Below are 18,470 nucleotides of genomic sequence, written 5' to 3'. Positions count from 1 at the left end.
CCATGTCATTAACGGAATGAAAAATTGCAGAACAAACAAAAAAGATAGCAATAAATCAACGCTCATAAACATAATCCATATTCATTTTGGGAAAAAAATGGCAAAAATGATGACTAGATTCTTTTTAAATTGAAATCTATCATTTTAACGTTTTACAAATAAATTGACTCACATGACCATTTTTTTCAAATAATAATGAAATATAGTGTAATATTATAAAATAGTGAAAAGTTACTGTTGTTGTTTTTTTTTGCCATTTTATATTTCTATAATTTATGAAATAATTATTTTACAACGCTTTCAAAATCAGAACTAATGTATATGAGAAGAAACATCCAAAATATATTTTAACTGGAAGAAAATGGAAAATAAGCAAAATAATCATTTTATAAGAGAAATAAAACACATTTTTCATCATAAAGAAAGGGCATTATTGATTTTCATAAAATGTACCTTGAAAAGAAAAAGATGTTCATGCTTGTTGAAATATGTTAATGTTTTTTTTAACATTTTATATTTGTATTTATAATTTGTAAAATATTATTTTACAATTCTTTCAATGTCAGAACAATTGTAGATGAGAAAAAAATATCCAAAATATTAATATAATAGAATGATATAACTGAAAAAAATGGAAAATGAGTGAAAGAATCATTTTATAAGAAAAAACACTTATTTCAATTTGTCAACATAAATAAAACCTGCAGTATTGATTTACTTAAAATGTGCCTTAATAAGAAAAAAGATGTGTGAAATATGTGTTTTTTACCGTTTTGTTTTTATTTATAATTGATAAAAGAATTCTTTGACGACTCTTTCAAAATCTGCACAATTGTAGACAAGAAAATATGCCAAATATAATGTCACTGAAAAATGGAAAATGAGCGAAAGAATCCCTTTATCAGAAAAAAATACATTTTTCAAAATGAAGAAAGGGCATTATTGATTCGCATAAGATTTATCTTTCAAAGAAAAATTGTAGATGGCAATAAAAATCCTAAATATAATTTAACTGAATAAAATGGAAAATGAGCGGAAAAAAATCATTTTATAAGAAAAATCAACCCGTATATAAATTTTTCAACATAAATAAAAACGGCATTATTGGTTAAACTGTACCTTAAAAAAATAAAGGTGAAAAAAATTATCTTTGACAGAAAATAATAAAAAATACATTGGATGACTTTTCAGAGCACAATTTCATGACAAATAAAACTGAATCCGTTTCCAAAATGACAATAAAAGACTTCAAAATGGCCTATTCAGCTAATGTGTTAGCATTTCATCCATACTTGACCTTATGGCCTCGACGTCGATTTGCACAAACGCTGACTGTCTGACGCGAGTACCGTGACTGGAACAAGAGTTCAAAGGTCACATCTTCAAACGTCGCGTCAAATCAAAAGCGTTTACCCGTCGCCCCCGGAGATGGCGTTCTTCTCCTCCGTCTTGTTTTTTGTATTTTTTTGTCTTCTTTTCTGCGCCACCTTTAATGAAGCGCGCTGGCCCCTTTAAGTGGACTAATGTGACAGTGTGGTAATATCCAATGACGGCCGCCCCTCCGTCCAACCCTGGCATGAATAAACCATGGCAAGCCCCAAACATCTTTCCATCTCTAAACATAATACATTAGTTGTGGGAGTGTTTATGCGACATCTTAGTGTGGGAACATGAATGAAACATGAAGACGCCCTGCACTCGTCTCTTGCCATCCCCCCCCCGTCCCCAAAAAAAAAAAAAAGTCAAATTCCCAAATTGAGCAGGCTCTTCAAACTAGAGCTTTTCACCTTGCAAATATCAATAACAAGCAAACTGGCTTCAGTCCACCACACAAGTTGACTTGATTTCATCCATCCATCCATAGCTTGCTATATATCTATCCTTTGAGCTATCTATCAAGCAAGATCTGTATAGGTAGATCTGTATAAATAGAGAGATAGATCTGTATGGATATAGATACAGAGGTCTATATGGATAGCGATAGATAGATCCGTATAGAAATAGAGATAAATCTATATAGTCAAATTACCAAATTGACCAGGCACTTTCAACCACAACAAAATGACTTCAGCCCACCTAGATTTTATCTAGCTATCTACAGCAATCTATAGCGAGCTACCTATCTATAGCTAGCTATCTATAGAGCTAGCTATGATATAGCTAGCTATGTTGCTTTCTCACGAGAGAGAGATGCGTATAGATAGAGATGTATAGATCTAGAGATAGATGGATCTGTATCCAATCGATAGAGCTAGATCTGTATAGATAGATAGATGTATAGATAATAAAAAATTGAGCAAGCGTAAATGGTGTTGTGAGCCCCTTGGCGCGAGAACGTGAATGAAACATGAGGAACGTCCTGGTCGGCGGCCCTCTCTGAGCGATGCTAACCGGCGAAAAACTAAATAGCTCAACCTTGAATAATTGATACGACGACTAATAATAATTGATTGGGCCAGCGTCCGCTTGGATGTCTCACTTTGTCTCCCGCCCCGTCGCTTTGATGCAAAGCGGGAAGTGAAAGCAAGAGGCCCGCACATATGCGCCGCACACGCGCGCGCATGCGCTAGCTAGCGCGTTGGCACGTCGCATCAGCCTCAAGCGCACTTAAGCTTCACGTCACATTTGGAAGGTTGATTTGGGCCTCAATGAGTCACGGTGACTTCGGATGCATCTCTCCGCACGTAAACACGCACGCAGAGACACACACTCGCTGCCGCGCCGCGCAAGCTTATCCTTCAACGTTTGAGCGGAGTAAATAGGCTGACAGTTATTTGCGGGGGAAGCTTGTAAATCCTCACGAGGGCAGAAAAGAAGCAAAAGGCCCAATTACTTTTTCATCCCCTGCCGGCCGACCCACGTGTCGCATGCATCAACTTTCACCTTCCGGGACCTCGGCCTATTTTTGTTTCATTCCCAACCGGGACCCTCTCGCTCGTGTTCGTGAGATCAATAATTTGCCAAGCGGACAGGATGTGCCGCTTGATCGCTTTGCCCGTGGATTTTTCTCTGATGATTATTTGTTGTAGCATTTTAAAATGAATGAAACAGATTGCCAATTAATTTTCGTCCCTCATTCAGCTCGTTCATGGACATTTCTCCATCTAGCTAGCTATCATTCTAGCTATCATTCTAGCTACCTATATAGCTATCTTTTGAGCTAGCTAGCTATCTGTCTACATGGCTGTTACTTCCGGGTTGAGTGAACGCTTTATTTTTTGGTGCAGTTTTGGCTAACGCTAATGTAATTAGCAATTAATCAATGTGTGTCTCTTAGTAGTTGTTGGTAAGCTGCCAAAAATGCAGGCACGCTGAACGGGAAGTAGACGAAGCGTGTTGCTCATCTTGCTATCGCTAGCCAGCTGCTAGTTTCTGTCAATGTTTTTATTACGGAAAATCAGAAAGAATCAGTTAATTCCAAAATGATATATATAGATACCTTTAGGTCTGAAGTTATATGAGCTTGAAATGAGGGCAGATGTCCAAAATAGAATGCAATGCATACATATTAGTTGATATAGTGCTTTAACAAGAGCTGAAGCTGGAACAAAGCGCTAACATGGACAAAAGGGAAATGCTGCCGCTTTGTGGTAAAGAAAAAGACATTAGCAGTGGTTTGGACAGCGCTTTATCAGCACCCAAGCATGAAAAAAAAAAAACAACTTCCAGAATTCCCGAATACATTTGTGAATGGCAGTGAATGAGTTAATTCCGCGGGATTTTGGATCGAATGTTCTCGTCCACGAAAAAAAAAAAAAAAAATAGTACGTCCACTGTGAAGAACATTCACATCACAGCAAAACGACAGCTCGGCGACAAACTTGTGCGTGATTTATTTGTTCTTCCCCCTTTTCTGATTTAAATCTCATCAAGTCCCAAAACAACAACCTTGACAGTCAAGTGGACAAACACACGTGCACGCACGCACGTGCGCGCTCGCCGGGCATCAAGACGGGATGGCGCGCGAGCCATGTGGACAGGTCGCCACTCCCGCCCTCATTACGCTAATGCGATGCTACAAAGTGGCGAGCGATGGAAGCGCCGAGCGCGTCTCGGGCCGACGCCTGATTGGTCGCTGAGTCGTGAGGAAACGTGTCGTGGCCGTGCGTCGTATCCCGCGGCGTGATTGATGGTCAGAAAGGTTTTCGCTTGACAGTACGTTTGTCATTACGCTGATACCTCAGCTTACAAACTTAATTGCTTTCCAGAAAGTGTGTGTGAAGCTAAAAGTTCCCCTGCCAAACATTTATTTCCCATGAGAAACCATTAAAACTGAGAATAATCCGTTCCCAAGTCCCCATAAAACATCATTTTCTACTAAATAAGCCTTTAAACTACACAAAATCCGACACTACACTCAGCCACCGCTCGATAACAAATCACATCTGCGGCGCTGTTCGACGTGTGGTTTGGTGTTCAGCTGCCGAAAACTAGTTCGTATGCCAAGATGATCTTCTTCTTCTTTTCCTTTCGGCTTTTCCCTTCAAGGGGTCGTATGCCAAGATTATATTTTCACAAATTTAATGTTCGTAAGGTGAAAAGTTCGTGAGTTAAAGCGTTCGTAAGCTGAGGTATCACTGTAATTGAATATTTTGGATTGGAATTGGATCAACCTTTATTCGTCTCGCAGTGGAGAAATTGACATTTCACCGCAGCAAAGTGATGAAAGGAAGAAGTAGAAAAAACTAAATACAGGAGCTGCTGTAAAGGCAGCCACTCTCGTGGCGCCATTTTCAAGTCAAAACAACAAGAAAAAGTAAATAACAAAATCATATGACAACCCTAGACACAGTCATTCATTCTCAAGCACTTTTTCTTTGTTGTCTGAAGCAGTTCTAGATAAAAGAGGAGTTCAAGCGTCCTTTTCACCAGTGAATCAGGGATGTCATGGCACAATGTGCACGTCTGCTACAAGCTAAATGTTGAAAGCCAACACGGCATTGTAGCATCCATTGACGAAAAGAAATTGTCTTATATTTCCTGTCCCATGTAAATCCGCTTCAATTCCAAGCCGCGACATACGTTCCACACGTCCTTTCAGACGTTTGTCGTTCTCCAAAATTCAGGTGCCTAAGGTTGAACCTGTGACCTCTGTGCGGAAACCGGCAAGGCTCTTTAAAGCTGATGTCCAGACACCATCAGTTGGGAGTTGATGTTGCCAAATAATCATTTTAACGTCCTTGAGAAATATTTGTTTTAAAGCCCAACCCTTGCGGACAATTTTCTCATTTTTGAAGGTTTTATCATTTATTTTTAACGGAATTTTTGCTATTTTTTTTCATCTTTAAAAAAGGACCGTGACACAAGAAAGAATAGTGGTGATATTATGAAGTAAAGTATTAGCTAGATAGCTATCTAGCTATCCATTAGCTAGCTAACTGGCGTTCTATCTTTTTGAGTTAATTCCGGGTTGAGTGAACGCTGGCGCATGTGGCTGCCGCTGTTCACCCACAGAAAAACGTTGACTGGAAAGTGACCTTGAGAGTTTTGAAAGGCGCTTAAAAATTAAATGTATTATTATTATTATTATTTTGACAGTACAGTTTACTTCTTTAATTACAATCCAATAGCACCTTTATTATACATAAAATAAGGTATATTTTATGTAGTTTTACAGCTTATTAATGAGAAAATGATATTTCATAGGGACCTGGGGACGGATTATTCACATTTTAATTGTTTCTTGTGGGAAAAATGTTTGGAAGACAAACTTTTCGCCTTAAACACACACTTTCTGTGAACCAATAAGTTTGTGATCTGAGGTATTACTGTACTTGTCGCAGCCCTTCAAAATAATGGCTTTTTAAAATATTTCCTTGGCTTGTATAATGTGGAATTTTAACTCATTCACTGCCCTTCCCGAATTTCGGGAATGAAAAATATGACGTGCAGCGCCATTCCCGAATGTGTTTGGGTTTAGTTTTTTCTTGGGAACGTTTATGAATTTAGGCAGAGTCACAAAAAGCGTGGGAAAAAAACCCAACTTCCTCTCCAGTCGTTAAGTCAAAAAGTGGTTGTAATGACAACAGACGTGTTGTAATGTAAAAACGTTCATGTTTCGTCCCGTGGCGGCTGCGGCGCACGTGCGTCGACTTCAAACTGTGCCGCGTGCTGACAGCTTGATGTTCAAAATGGCCGTCGGCGCCGGGCGACATCGCCGAGCGCGCCTCAAAGACGAGCGCCTTGTTGATTTAACTTTGCAACGCCTGTCGACAGAGCGTCCTCAGAGGCCCCTCCCCCTCAGATGCCCCTCCCCCGCCTCCTCACCGCCACCTTCGCGTTAATTCGAGGTGACGGCTCAGAAATGAAGAGAATTCATATTGTCTCAAGTGCTCGCTGACGTCCTGAGCATTATTCTCTATACACACATATTATGTTCAATTTTCACCTGGCACAACGATAGTTTCACAATCGTAACTAAAAATTATCATTATAATAATAATGATAAATCCTAAAACATGCCTAGGATGTTTTCGGCAGCCACTCTTGCGGCGCCATCTTGAAGTCAAAAAAACTAAATACTACGAGCAAACAGGAAATTCTATGCTCATCGATTGAGCCAGCTAGCGAGCCAGCTAGCTAGCGAGCCAGCTAGCGATGGACGCACCAAAACGTTTTTTGGGGGGGATCTGAGGTCTGCGCAAATTATTTGTTTTGTATGTTTGGGGTTTTATTCAATTTTATTTTAACCAACTATTTTGTATTAGGGTTTCATTAGTTTCATTATTATTATTCTATTTTAAAGGACAACCGACGTCTCCCGACAAGTTGTGTCCATAATTTGTCAAATGGCTTCAAATGACTTCTGCTGAGCATATTTTAATAATATTCCACCGCATATAGCTAGATTTTACGTTTTAAGACTCACTCTGAATATTCAGGAAGTCTTGTTTTTGAGTTGGTGACCAGTCCGTACGTGACGTCACTGAAGGAACGCCCCTGACCGAAAAAAAAAAAAACACATTGTAGCAGTCCTTCCATCACGTCAATGCATTTTGCTGTACTTGTTTGGTCTGACAACTTTGTGTTGCACCAAAAAGAGGCAGAAGAGAGCGTCATTCCCGAATTTGTTCAGGTTTTGGTTTTTCTTGGCTGATAGAGCACTGGTCAGACCTCTGGCAATGTTTTTTTTTCCATTCCACGAGGGGGCAGCATTCAGCTTCAGCTGTTGTGAAAGTGCTATCTAAAGCAATATGTATGTATTGCATTGTATTTTGTACACCTGCCCCCATTTCAAGCTCAGATAACTCCAGATCTATATAACTTAGGAATTAACCCCTTTTTTTCTGAATGAAAGAAGAGAGTCGAAGGTTTCTTCCGCTGTATTGAATGTTGATGTAGTCCTAAAAGTCAATATTCTGTGGGTCCTGCAATTTGAGTGAGAATGACAAAAACCCTGGCATTGGAGTGGACACCTATTTGCACATCGTCTGGCTGTGGATGAGTTAATGAGGAAATCTTCTATTTTGGGTGGCGGCGAGGGAGAGGTAGGGCGACTAACTTTTATGCGCGGGCAGGCAGGCAGGCAGCCATTGGTCAAGGCCAGCGTGAGTGGAAATGAGTGTTTATTCTTGTAGGAAAAAAAAACAAGAGGCCATGATGAATTGTGTCATTTGTATGCTAACAATGGCTGCGTTCAGGCTTCCATACACTCAAACCATCAGCGCTTTTTCCATTTGAGTTCATCTTGCTGCAAAATGATTCCCAAAGTGCAACGCGGGAAGCAACCCCGCCCCAAAATGTCTCTGTCGCAGCGCCACAAAGCGCTTTTGACTTTCTCCAGGGACATTTGGTGTTTGCGGTTGTCATTAACGGACCCGCCAAAAAGTGGCACTTTTTGATATCAAGACAATGCTCGTAAATATACATTTGGCTTCTTGCCTCGTAAATTCCCTCAAAATGGTTTGCTTTCCTGAATGTGTTTTTGTGGGCATCTTTTAACAATCGATGTGGATTGTTTGATTTTGTGCAGTCACTTGAAAAAATAACATGGAGTCTATTCAATACACTTTTTTTCTTTACATTTGTATTTATTTATTTATTTATTTATTTATTTATTCGTTAATGTATCAAATTATTTAGCAATGTATTTACCAATTTATTTATGCATTAATTTTTCCTTTCATTTCTTCATTTATTTAATTCTGCATTTAGTCATTAATTATTTATTTACATATTTAGGTACACATTTATTTATTCATCCATTAATTTATCTATTCATTCATTTATCCATTTATTCATTCATATTTATGGGTTAATTTATTTATCAATTTATCCATTTATTCCTTCATCCATTTGTTGATGTAATTATGTATTTATTTATTTTTCCATTTATTTATTTTTTATTTATATATTTAATACATTTATTTAGAAATGTATTCATCACTTTATTAATCAATTTATGTAGCCATTTATTTAGCCTTTCATTAGCCATGTATGTATGTATTTATTTATATATTTAGTTAGCCTTTTATTTATTTATTTATTTATTTATTTATTCATTTGTCCATTTAATTATTTATCGATGTATATATTTAATGAAATACATGTTGGCCGTGTGGTGTTCGCGGACGCCGTTTTGCGTTGAAGCTCCAAAACAAGACGTTGGCTTCATCTCGCTCGTCTTGTGTCAGCTAATAAATATATCAATGAGAGTCACCTGGCATGGAGTGGCCTTCTCTTGGCCTTCTCGTGGCCTTCTCGTGGCCTTCTCGTGGCCTTCTTGGCCATGTATTAGTCATTATTGAACATCATCATGGCTTTTAGGAGCTGCCGCTTTGCCACCTGTGAATTATTCAACCTGAGCTAGTCCGGGGGTGCAAGTCGCAACGGAGAGCCAGGTAAGGCCCAGAAGATGCCCATGAATTATTGATTGGATTCTATTCAACTTTTCAACCACTGCCATCGTGTTTCTTCACACACAAGCGTGCATACTGCGAACGCTGATTTGGAGTGGCGTTAATGACGCTTGTGCGCTGTTAAGCTGTCACCTGATGATTAACAAAGTCAAGCTACGCTAGAGCACTTAGTTCACAAAATGGATGTCTGGAGCTTCCGTTGCTGTGCATGCATGTGTGGATGCCATTGTTAGCAAGACAATCTCTCATTTCTAACCCTTACAGATTTTACAAATGATGGACACAACTTGTCCGGAGACGTCGGTTGTCCTTTAAAGGGAGGCACGTATTGTTGGGGCGATGTTGAAGGAAGCCACGCCCTTGACACGCTGCCCGGCGGTGATTCATTGCCCAATTTGATGCCTCTGCGCTGTTCAATTGCATCAGTGCTGCCAAAAAAATCCGCGCAGGAGATATGAAAAATTAAATGTCATCGCGGCCACGGCCAAGAAACAGAAAAGAACTTTTAGCTCTCCTCGTTTCGCCTCGTCTCGCCTCGCGGCGGTGGCTAAATTGGTGGGTGATGGATGGTGGCGCAGGGCGGCCATTAACCTACTTAACCACGTCAACGCTGCTCTTCTTTACTCGTCAACAAATGTTTTTTTCCAACCAAAAAAAAAAAACCTGAGCCTCCTTGAACTGCGCTCCACGATTTATTTGACTTTCAACTAGTTCCCAGAAGTCCGTCCGCAAGCTTCATTTGCACATACGCTAGGTATTGCGCTGGTGAACATTTTTTTTTCTCAAGTGTATTTCAGCTTTATTTAAATGTTTATCAGAATCAGAAAACCTTTATTCGTCCCACAGAGGGGAAATTTGCAGTCCGCAGCAGCAATTTGAAAGGGAAGGCGGGGGGGGGGGGGGTGAAAGGATAGAAAACAAGATATTGGAAGCATAGCAAAATAAAAAATGTCAACAGTTTACTGGAAATGTGCAAAACCGTTTCATAAAGACTGTACATAGTGCAAGTATCAAGAAAGGCATATTGATATATTGCATCAACCCATATTTACAAGTGTACAGTTTTTTTTTATCCATTTATTTGTGTTTTTATGAATGTATATATTTATTTATGTATTTATTTAGATATAATAATCATACTTTTCAGGACTAATGCGAGGATTTTTTTCCCCAAATCTTTCTTTAAAAGACAACCGACGTCACTTTTTTGTTTCCTAACTGACATCTGAAAAACGTTTTATAGCATCTAAAGTAGCCAAAACACGCAGGCTGATATTTTTAGTCAAATGCACAACACCAATAAAAACGACGAAACGTGTCCAAAATCTTCTAAAAATTTGAGCTGCGAATTGGGCTTTTTCAGAAAGTCCCGCCCCCAGTTCGTGATGTCACGCCAAGACGTCTTGCCTTGCTCGAGAATCCAAACAATGGCTTCAGATTGGGAGAAGATGCTTTCTTGTTACTCATCCAGTTATGAATAGGATTCAAATAGTTCTGAAGAAGAAAGCATGCGTGTTTGCAATCGATTAATGAATGTATTCCGTGTCATTTTAAGGCAGAAATGTCTCACCCAAAAAGAGGCAGAAAATGTCGACAAAGCCGTGTGAGGAATTAATCAGCCCCTTTCCACAGGCTGATAAATTCCTTCCATGGAGCTTTGTCACCCTTTTCTGCCTCTTTTTGGTCCTACACGACGTTTTCAGACCAAAGTACAGCAAAATGCATTGACGTGATGGAAGGACTTCTTCAATGTGTCCTTTTTTCGGTCAGGGGCGTTCCTTCAGTGACGTCACGTTCGGACTCGTCACCAACTCAAAAACAAGACTTCCGGAATATTCAATGCGAGTCTTAAAAGGTAAAATATAGCTATATGCGGTGGAATCAAAGTATGGACACAACTTGTCCAGAGACGTCGGTTGTCCTTTAAATTGATATAAAAATGAGGGCGTGGCCACCAGTTAGCATTTTGTGCGCACGTAATCTCCAAAGTGGCCACAATTTGTATTCATTTTTTCTCCATTCCGTGTCTGAGTTTTCAGACAAACACTGTAAATCCAAGCAAAGATTTTTTTTGGGGGGGTGTACAGACCGCGTCCAAACTCTGAACGGCGAGCGGCTACGTTAGCAATTAAAAGAGGCAGCAGCTGGCTTGGGACGAGCGCATCCATCATGGTGCGCTGCCATAAAGCGGCACAAGATAGATTTTTTTTGATTTTAGCTTTCCAAGGACATAAATCAAAACATAAAAAGCGGCCGACCCGTCTCACCGTCGCGTCACCCAAATTATCCACTGGAGAGCCGGACGACGTGGCTACGACTGTCCCTTGCCGTCGGCGCGGCACGCTGGGAAATCCTTTAGTTTCTCGTTCCGATGAGATCAAGGCAAGGTCGGGACTCACTGTTGGCAAATGACAAATGTGACGCTAAGTGCTCATTCAAAGTCATCTATCTAAAAATGGAAATGTATTGAAAATAATAACATTGGTTTGTCATGTTATGTGTATGGAATTCAGTGCAGAAAATGATGAGAATTTTCCGACTTTTTCAGACCAAAATGAGCAGATCAAACGAAATATGTATTCTCTTTTTTTCGCTGTTCATTTCCTGTTTCTGCTTGTATTGGTGGAAAGCGCCGTTTTGATTGGATGATCTCTATTTAGGTGTCGAAACGGGTAAACGCCCCCTTTGAATAAGCGGACAAGTAAATAAAAATCAATTTGAATAGGACAAAATTCGCCTTTGTGGAGAGAACAGCTTCTAATTTGCAATGAAACAATCCCATCGATGAAACAGTCGAATAGCAACATATATATATATATATATATATATATATATATATATATATATATATATATATATATATATATGCGGATCATTTGTAGAGCCTGATTGATGGGATATTTTAACTGTTTTCTATCCATTTTCTCACTATTCTCACACTCTCTTTTGTTTTTTTTTTTTGTTTCAAGCTCTGTCATCTCCCTTTTGTTTGTGTGTGTTTTCTCACTCTCTGTCTGCCTGTCTCTTTAATATTTAACCCCCACCCACTGCTGGGTTCTTGACCAATCACTCTCTCTCTATCTCTAACCCCATCCCCCACTGCTGCGTTCTTGACCAATCACGTAGCTTTAACCGAAGACTGGAGCAGGGAATAGAGGACATAAACAGTGGCCACCATTTTCTTGTTAGGAGAACGGGCTCGTTCGCGAATGACACATCACTCATTGTGGCAGCTCCGTGTGTATCCCGAAAAATAGTTTGTCTGCCAAGGTAACATTTTCATAAATGTAACGTTCGTAAGCCGAGGGGTTCGTAAACCAAGGTTTCACTGTATATACATATTTTTTTTACGTGTGAGGGGATTTTAATAATTTATGAGCGTGTGAAAGCTCATCAAGATCAAACTCACTTTGCTCACCCGTTTCTTTTATGTAAGAAAAAAGAACAAGAAAGAAGCTTCATGTCCACTCTTTTAAATTAAAGCCGCCATCAAAAACCCTTCAAGCTTTTTTTTTTTACATTTAACTTTTTTTATCGGTTTCTCCTCATTGCTTCGTTTAATTGTCCACTTTCCCAAGTCTGATGTCTTGTGGGAGGAAAACGGCACGACGGAATTGAGAAGGAAGGCTTGCAAATGGGAAGAATTGTGAGGAGAGGACCAAGATCAGACGGAAAGAAAGATTGGGGTGGGGGGACTTGATTGGAGGTGGGGTGGGGTGGGGGGGGGCACCAAAGAGGTTCGTCAAACTTCGGGAATGAGTCTGCATGCAAGGTGAGACGGTGGTTGCCGTGGTCGTGTCTTTATATATTTTATTCAAGGTTTATTTTTCAGTACAAATCTATACAGATTACTTAAACATATTTATATAAAGCTTAAAGGACAACCGCCGTCTCCGGACAAGTTGTGTCCATAATTTGTAAAATCACTTGAAATGACTTCTACTGAGCGTATTTGACAAAGATTCCACCGCATATTAAAGCTAGATTTTACGTTTTAAGACTCGCGCTGAATATTCCGCAAGTCTTGTTTTTGAATTGGTGACGAGTCCTCACGTTACGTCACTGAAGGAACGCCCCTGACCGAAAAAGGGTAGCAGAAGGGCAGCATTGTAGCTGTCCTTCCATCACGTCAATGCATTTTCCTGTACTTGTTTTGTCTGAAAACTTCGTCTTGCACCAAAAAGAGGCAGAAGAGGGCGACCAAGCTCCATGGAAGGAATTTATCAGCCTGTGGAAATGGGCTGATTAAGTCCTCACAGGAGCTTGGACGCCATTTTCTGCCTCTTTTTGGGTGATACATTTCCCCCCAATGTTGCCTCAAAATGACACGGAATGACTTATTTAATTGATTGCAAACATTTATGCTTTCCTCTTCAGAACTACTTGAATCATATTCATAACTGGATGAGTAACAAGAAAGCATCTTCTCCCAATGTGAAGCCATTGTTTTGATTCTCCAGCAAGACAAGACGTCTTGGGGTGACGCCACGAACAAGGGGGCGGGACCTTTTGGTCTTGAGGCCTCAAAACGATTGAGGATCGTCAGGTGGGGAAGCGGACAAAGAGGTTCAAGCGTGGTTGGAGGACAATTAAAAAAAAACAATCCAGAAAGTGCCATCAGCAGGCTAATATTCCCGTCCAACGGGTCGGCGAGAGGGCGGGCTGCGCCGTTGTGGGAGTGGTTGACTCCCAACCAAAGTGTCTGTTTTCATTGGCTTTTCTCCTTGTGTCTTCATAATCTAGTTGAGGCTTGCTGTAAGGTGTTTTTTTTTCATTCATTCCTCCCACTTTTTCATGGCTCCACCCATGAACACCCTTTTCTCCATTTCCTGCCCCTGACGACATGGTAAAAGCGTACTCGGGTGTTGTTTGGGGTCTCGAAACGATTGAAGATCATCGGGTTGCCAAGCAGACAAAGAGGTGGTTGGGGGAGGATAAAAAAAAAAAAAAATCCAGAAGAAGCCATCAGCAGGCTAATATTCCCGTGGTCCGTGTCAGGCTGACGGAAAAGGCGGAGTCGGACGCCGACAGCTAATTAGCCGGCAGCGCGCCGGGCTGCTTTGAACGCTAATTGGCCCATCTCGCCCTTCATTCTAATTGACTTCCTGCTTCAAACTGCGATCATGCAGACAAGCAGAACTGAGCGCGCCCGTTCGTGGCCGACAAAGTGACGCCGGTTAATGCTTCATTACAAGAAGAGCATTAAAAAGAAGGACATGCAAGCCACCTTGGCCGCAATGGCCGCAATGGCCGTTTGACGCAGTTGCCGCTCACCGACAGTTCCAGTCAAACGGCGCTTTTCCAACGTCTCAATTCTCCAACGTTCGCTTTTACAGCAACATTTTTTCACGGATTTTTTCCAAGATAATCAAACGTTGCTTTTCGAACGTTTCGAACGTTCTTCATCAATTCGATTTTTGACAACCGAAAATGGGTTCTGGATCCATTTGATTTTCAACCCAAAATTTCGGTTTTTTTTTATGCCTCGGTTTTACAACTGAAAATGGGCTCTCCGTGAATTCGATTTTTGACCAAAAATGTCATTTTTTTCCCCCCATGGTTTTCAAGCGAAAACGAGTTATCGATCAATTCGATTATCGACCAAAAATGTCTGATTTTTTTTATGCCTGGGCTTACAACTGAACATGGATTCTCGATCAAACAAAAATTTCAGTTGATTGTCATTGTGACCGACGCAATTATCCTCGTCTCACGTTCCATTGTGAGTCGACATGTTTGTATTGTTCAATTTCAATTAAAAAAGGAGATATTGATGACATTGATTATAATGGGAAATGTTTCGGTTTTCGACCAAATCGGCTTTCAAACAGGTTTCTGGAACAGATTATGGTCGAATGACTGCTTTTGAAAGAAAAGTGAGAACTATCCGTCAAATGTGGACAAAGTCAAGACGGTATTCATTCGTCTATTTACGTATAACGACACGACTACTAAGTACTGCTCGATTGGGTGATTGCGAACTTTGAACCTTTGACGGTTGAGCGATGAAATTCCGTCAGGCATTTGATGCTAACATTGCATGAATCGCTTTTGAGGAAAAAAAAGGAAAGACTTCCTCCTACATGCGAGCGTGACTGTCGTGATTTCCCGCCAACGACCTCGCGGCTGACGGACTCAAACGCGACGCCGGAAAGGAGATCACCTAAGATGACACTTGACGCGAATTATCATAATCGCACGATTACATGTGTTCTTCACATTCGCCTGCTTGTGACACTTGGTAAGTCGAGTGCACGCACACACTCGCGCGCAAAGTGGCTTTGTCATTTCTATTTGCCCCTGGCGGGAGTTGGAAGTACGTAGCATCTTGAAGGCCAATCACGCGTACTCGGACAGAGTACCTGACCGCTAACAATATAAGCGGGCTGTGAACGAGTTTCACAGAAAGGTACAGACGCTCCTCAACTTGCAAACGACATACGTTTTGAACGGTCGTGCGTAAGGTGAATTTGTTCGTAAGTTGCTTCAGTAAGTTGCTATATTTCGTATGGAATGTATGTTGAAGGCTGATATGTAAGTATGTTTATGGTTTATATAAGTATGTTTAAGGCTCGTTCGTATAAATCAACTGTAGAGATGCTCTCCAACTTACGAACCAAATACCTTGCGAACGGTTGTTCGTAAGGTGAATTTGTTCGTAATTTGTTTCAGTGCTATATTTTGTACAAATTGTATGTTGAAGGCTTGCATAAGGCTGTTTAAGTTTTATATAAGTACACTGAAGGCTTGTATAAATAACCTGTAGAGATGCTCCCCAATTTACGAACGAGATACATTCCGAACGGTCGTTTGTCAGGTGAATTCGTTCGGAAGGTGCTTCAGTGCTATATTTTGTGTGTTGAAGGGTTATATAAGTCTGTTTAAGGTTAATATAAAATGATTAAGAATTGTATAAGTTACCTGTATTGGTTTGTACCGAAGAAAATAAAAATTTCCTCAAATATACGCTCTATAAAGATAAGTACATATACAACTGGAGAGAATACTACATATGTTCCTATGAAAATATTGGTATGTACTGTTCGTTGTACTAAGTTCATCCTGTCTACTTGATATCTAATTTATTTAGTGTATTATAGGTGTTCAAATACCTGACATTGTCATGGCGGAAGTATACGCCGAAACATGTCAGGTATTTGAACACCTACAATACACTGTCTGTAAGTCAAGAATCTGCTTTAAATTTGCTATGTACTGTTGTTTGTAACGCGAATGTTCGTAAGTAGGGGAGCGTCTGTACTTCCATTTGGTGTGGCGTCAGAGTTTGTTCTTGTTTTGGTACCGGTGTGGATTGGGATCCTGTTCCGTGCAGCAGAGGATGGAGTCCATTCGCTCGCTGCCCACCCTGAAATCCTGAAAGGTCCTCAAGCGTTGCCCTTGGCACCTTGAACAGAAAGCCCGTCGCTGTCCCCAAAGGCGTGGCCTGACTGAAAGCCGGTCGCTGTCCCTAAAGGCGTGGCCTGACTGACGTATTTACATGACACGTTTGAAGGTAATCATCAGCCTGATCTTCACACTAAGCTGGATCAGAAGCCTCATCTTCACCGCCGTCGCACTCGGCCGGCTCATGAACGATGATCCACCGGTTAAACCCCCCCCACGGCTGCCGCCATCAAAGGCGAGGGCCGGGGCGTCACTCACGCCGGCGATTACGGCGCTGAGTGGCAGCCGACGACTGACACTAAGCGGGCGCCTCAATGCGCCTCCGTCAGGACCTGGCAGGTCCCGGTGACACCGGGGGCTGGGCCGCGTCCCTCACGTGCGGGGGATTAGCCTAGCCGGCTGCCACCTCGCAGCCACGCCGCGCTCACTCGTTCACAGGCGCACACACACATACAAGTGCACAAAACACGCACGCGTACATGCGGTAAAATGTCCCTACACCACACACACACACACATATGGTGAAATGGCTCCAAAATGCACAAATCGAATTACAGGAAAGCCATGAAGTTGCAGTTGAAATTGCAGTGAACACGGGGTGTTGTGTACTTTTTGGGGTCCATCCAAATTATGATCCTGATCCCGAGGCTAAGCGCAAAAGTAACGCTCCATCCTACCGTTGGTCTTCTTCAATCTGCGAGCAAATGATTTGGACAGAACTGCTTTGCAAATTTCCTCATTGCGGGACCATTCAAGGCTTTCTGATTCTCATTCTGATTCCGACAGACTTAAAGGACAACCGACGTCAGAAAAACATTTGATAGCATCGAAAGTAGCCAAAACACGCAGTATGATATTTTTAGTCAAATGTAAAACAGCAATAAAAATGACTTCAAGTGTTCAAAATCTGCAAAAAAAAAAAGGAGCTGCGAATTGGGCATTTTCAGAAAGTCCCGCCCCCAGTTTGTGACGTCACGCCAAGTCGTCTTGCATTGCTGGAGAATCAAAACAATGGCTTCAGATTGGAAGAAGATGCTTTCTTGTTACACATCCAGTTATGAATATGATTCAAATAGTTCTGAAGAAGAAGATTTTGCAGATTTTGGACACTTTTGGTCATTTTTCTTGGTGTTTTGCATTTGACTAAAAATATCAGCCTGCGTGCTTTGGCTACTTTCGATGCTAAAAAATGTTTTTCTGATATCAGTTAGGAAACAAAAAAGTGATGTCGGTTGTCCTTTCAATGTGCGATGTGGCGGGTCACTGCGCTATTCAGCCTCCCAAAAGGAAAACGCGTCTTAACGGCAGAAGCAACGGCGGCTTCGCTTGATACGAGTTTCCGCCAGCGAGGCCGCAGTGTCGTCTTGTTTTTTTTTTTAACTACCGTTTCATCCCAAATTCACTTTGAACAGTTTGAAATGTGAACTCGTCTTTTGACGCGGCGTCTCAATCTCCCCTAAAAAAAAATCAAATGAATCCAAGTAAAAGGGAATAGCAATCATCACTTTAGCCCGGACGTCTTGATGTGTCAATCAAGTCAGCCAAGGCGAGTAAATAGCTGATCATGTACACGGCTTATTCAACTGCTCGGCTTTCTTCCTGCCAAATACTGACACGTGTACTTCACGTCTACTTCAAGTGTACTTCAAGTGTGTACGCTTCCAGGCTCATTCAAAATTCATGTCTTCATCTTAATTAGACATCAAAGGAAGGCGACGGGCGAGTTGGATGGCGGCGGAAACGCCCCAAAGGGATGGGACAAAAAAAAAATGGCTACATAGCTTCCCGTTGTTGTCTTTCAATGGAGATTCGTTTGCTCCGCGTGAAGGCCATCTTTGCACTTGTCGCATCTACCCATCTATCCATCCATCTACCCACCTACCCATCTATCTATCTATCTATCTATCTATCTATCTATCTATCTATCTATCTATCTATCTATCTATCTATCTATCTATCTATCTATCTATCTATCTATCTATCTATCTGGCTAACTATGTAGCTGGGCATGTATTAGCTATACAGCTTCCTAACTGGCTGGCTAGCTAGCTAGCTAGTAGCTAGCTAGCTATTAGCTATATAGCTAGCTAGCTGGTGAGCTATTAGCTGGGTATCTATGAGCTATTTTGCTATCTAACTGCCAAGCTATATAGCTGGCTCTATTAGCTATCTATTAGCTATATAGCTATATAAGTGGCTAGCTATCTA

At 41.1% G+C, this 18,470-nt stretch overlaps 1 long non-coding RNA gene across 2 annotated transcripts in view; it reads left to right on the top strand.

The window, feature by feature from the left end:
* Positions 1-18,470, top strand: part of LOC148899906 (uncharacterized) — an 80,826-nt gene that overhangs the window by 41,478 nt on the left and 20,878 nt on the right. The gene's annotated exons all lie outside the window — the stretch shown is intronic.

This window comes from Hippocampus bargibanti, linkage group LG03 (genome assembly GCF_051943395.1).
Source record: "Hippocampus bargibanti isolate YZ-2025 linkage group LG03, ASM5194339v1, whole genome shotgun sequence".
In the NCBI taxonomy this organism is placed as follows: Eukaryota; Metazoa; Chordata; class Actinopteri; order Syngnathiformes; family Syngnathidae; genus Hippocampus; species Hippocampus bargibanti.
This window is presented reverse-complemented; position numbering and strand designations above follow the sequence as displayed.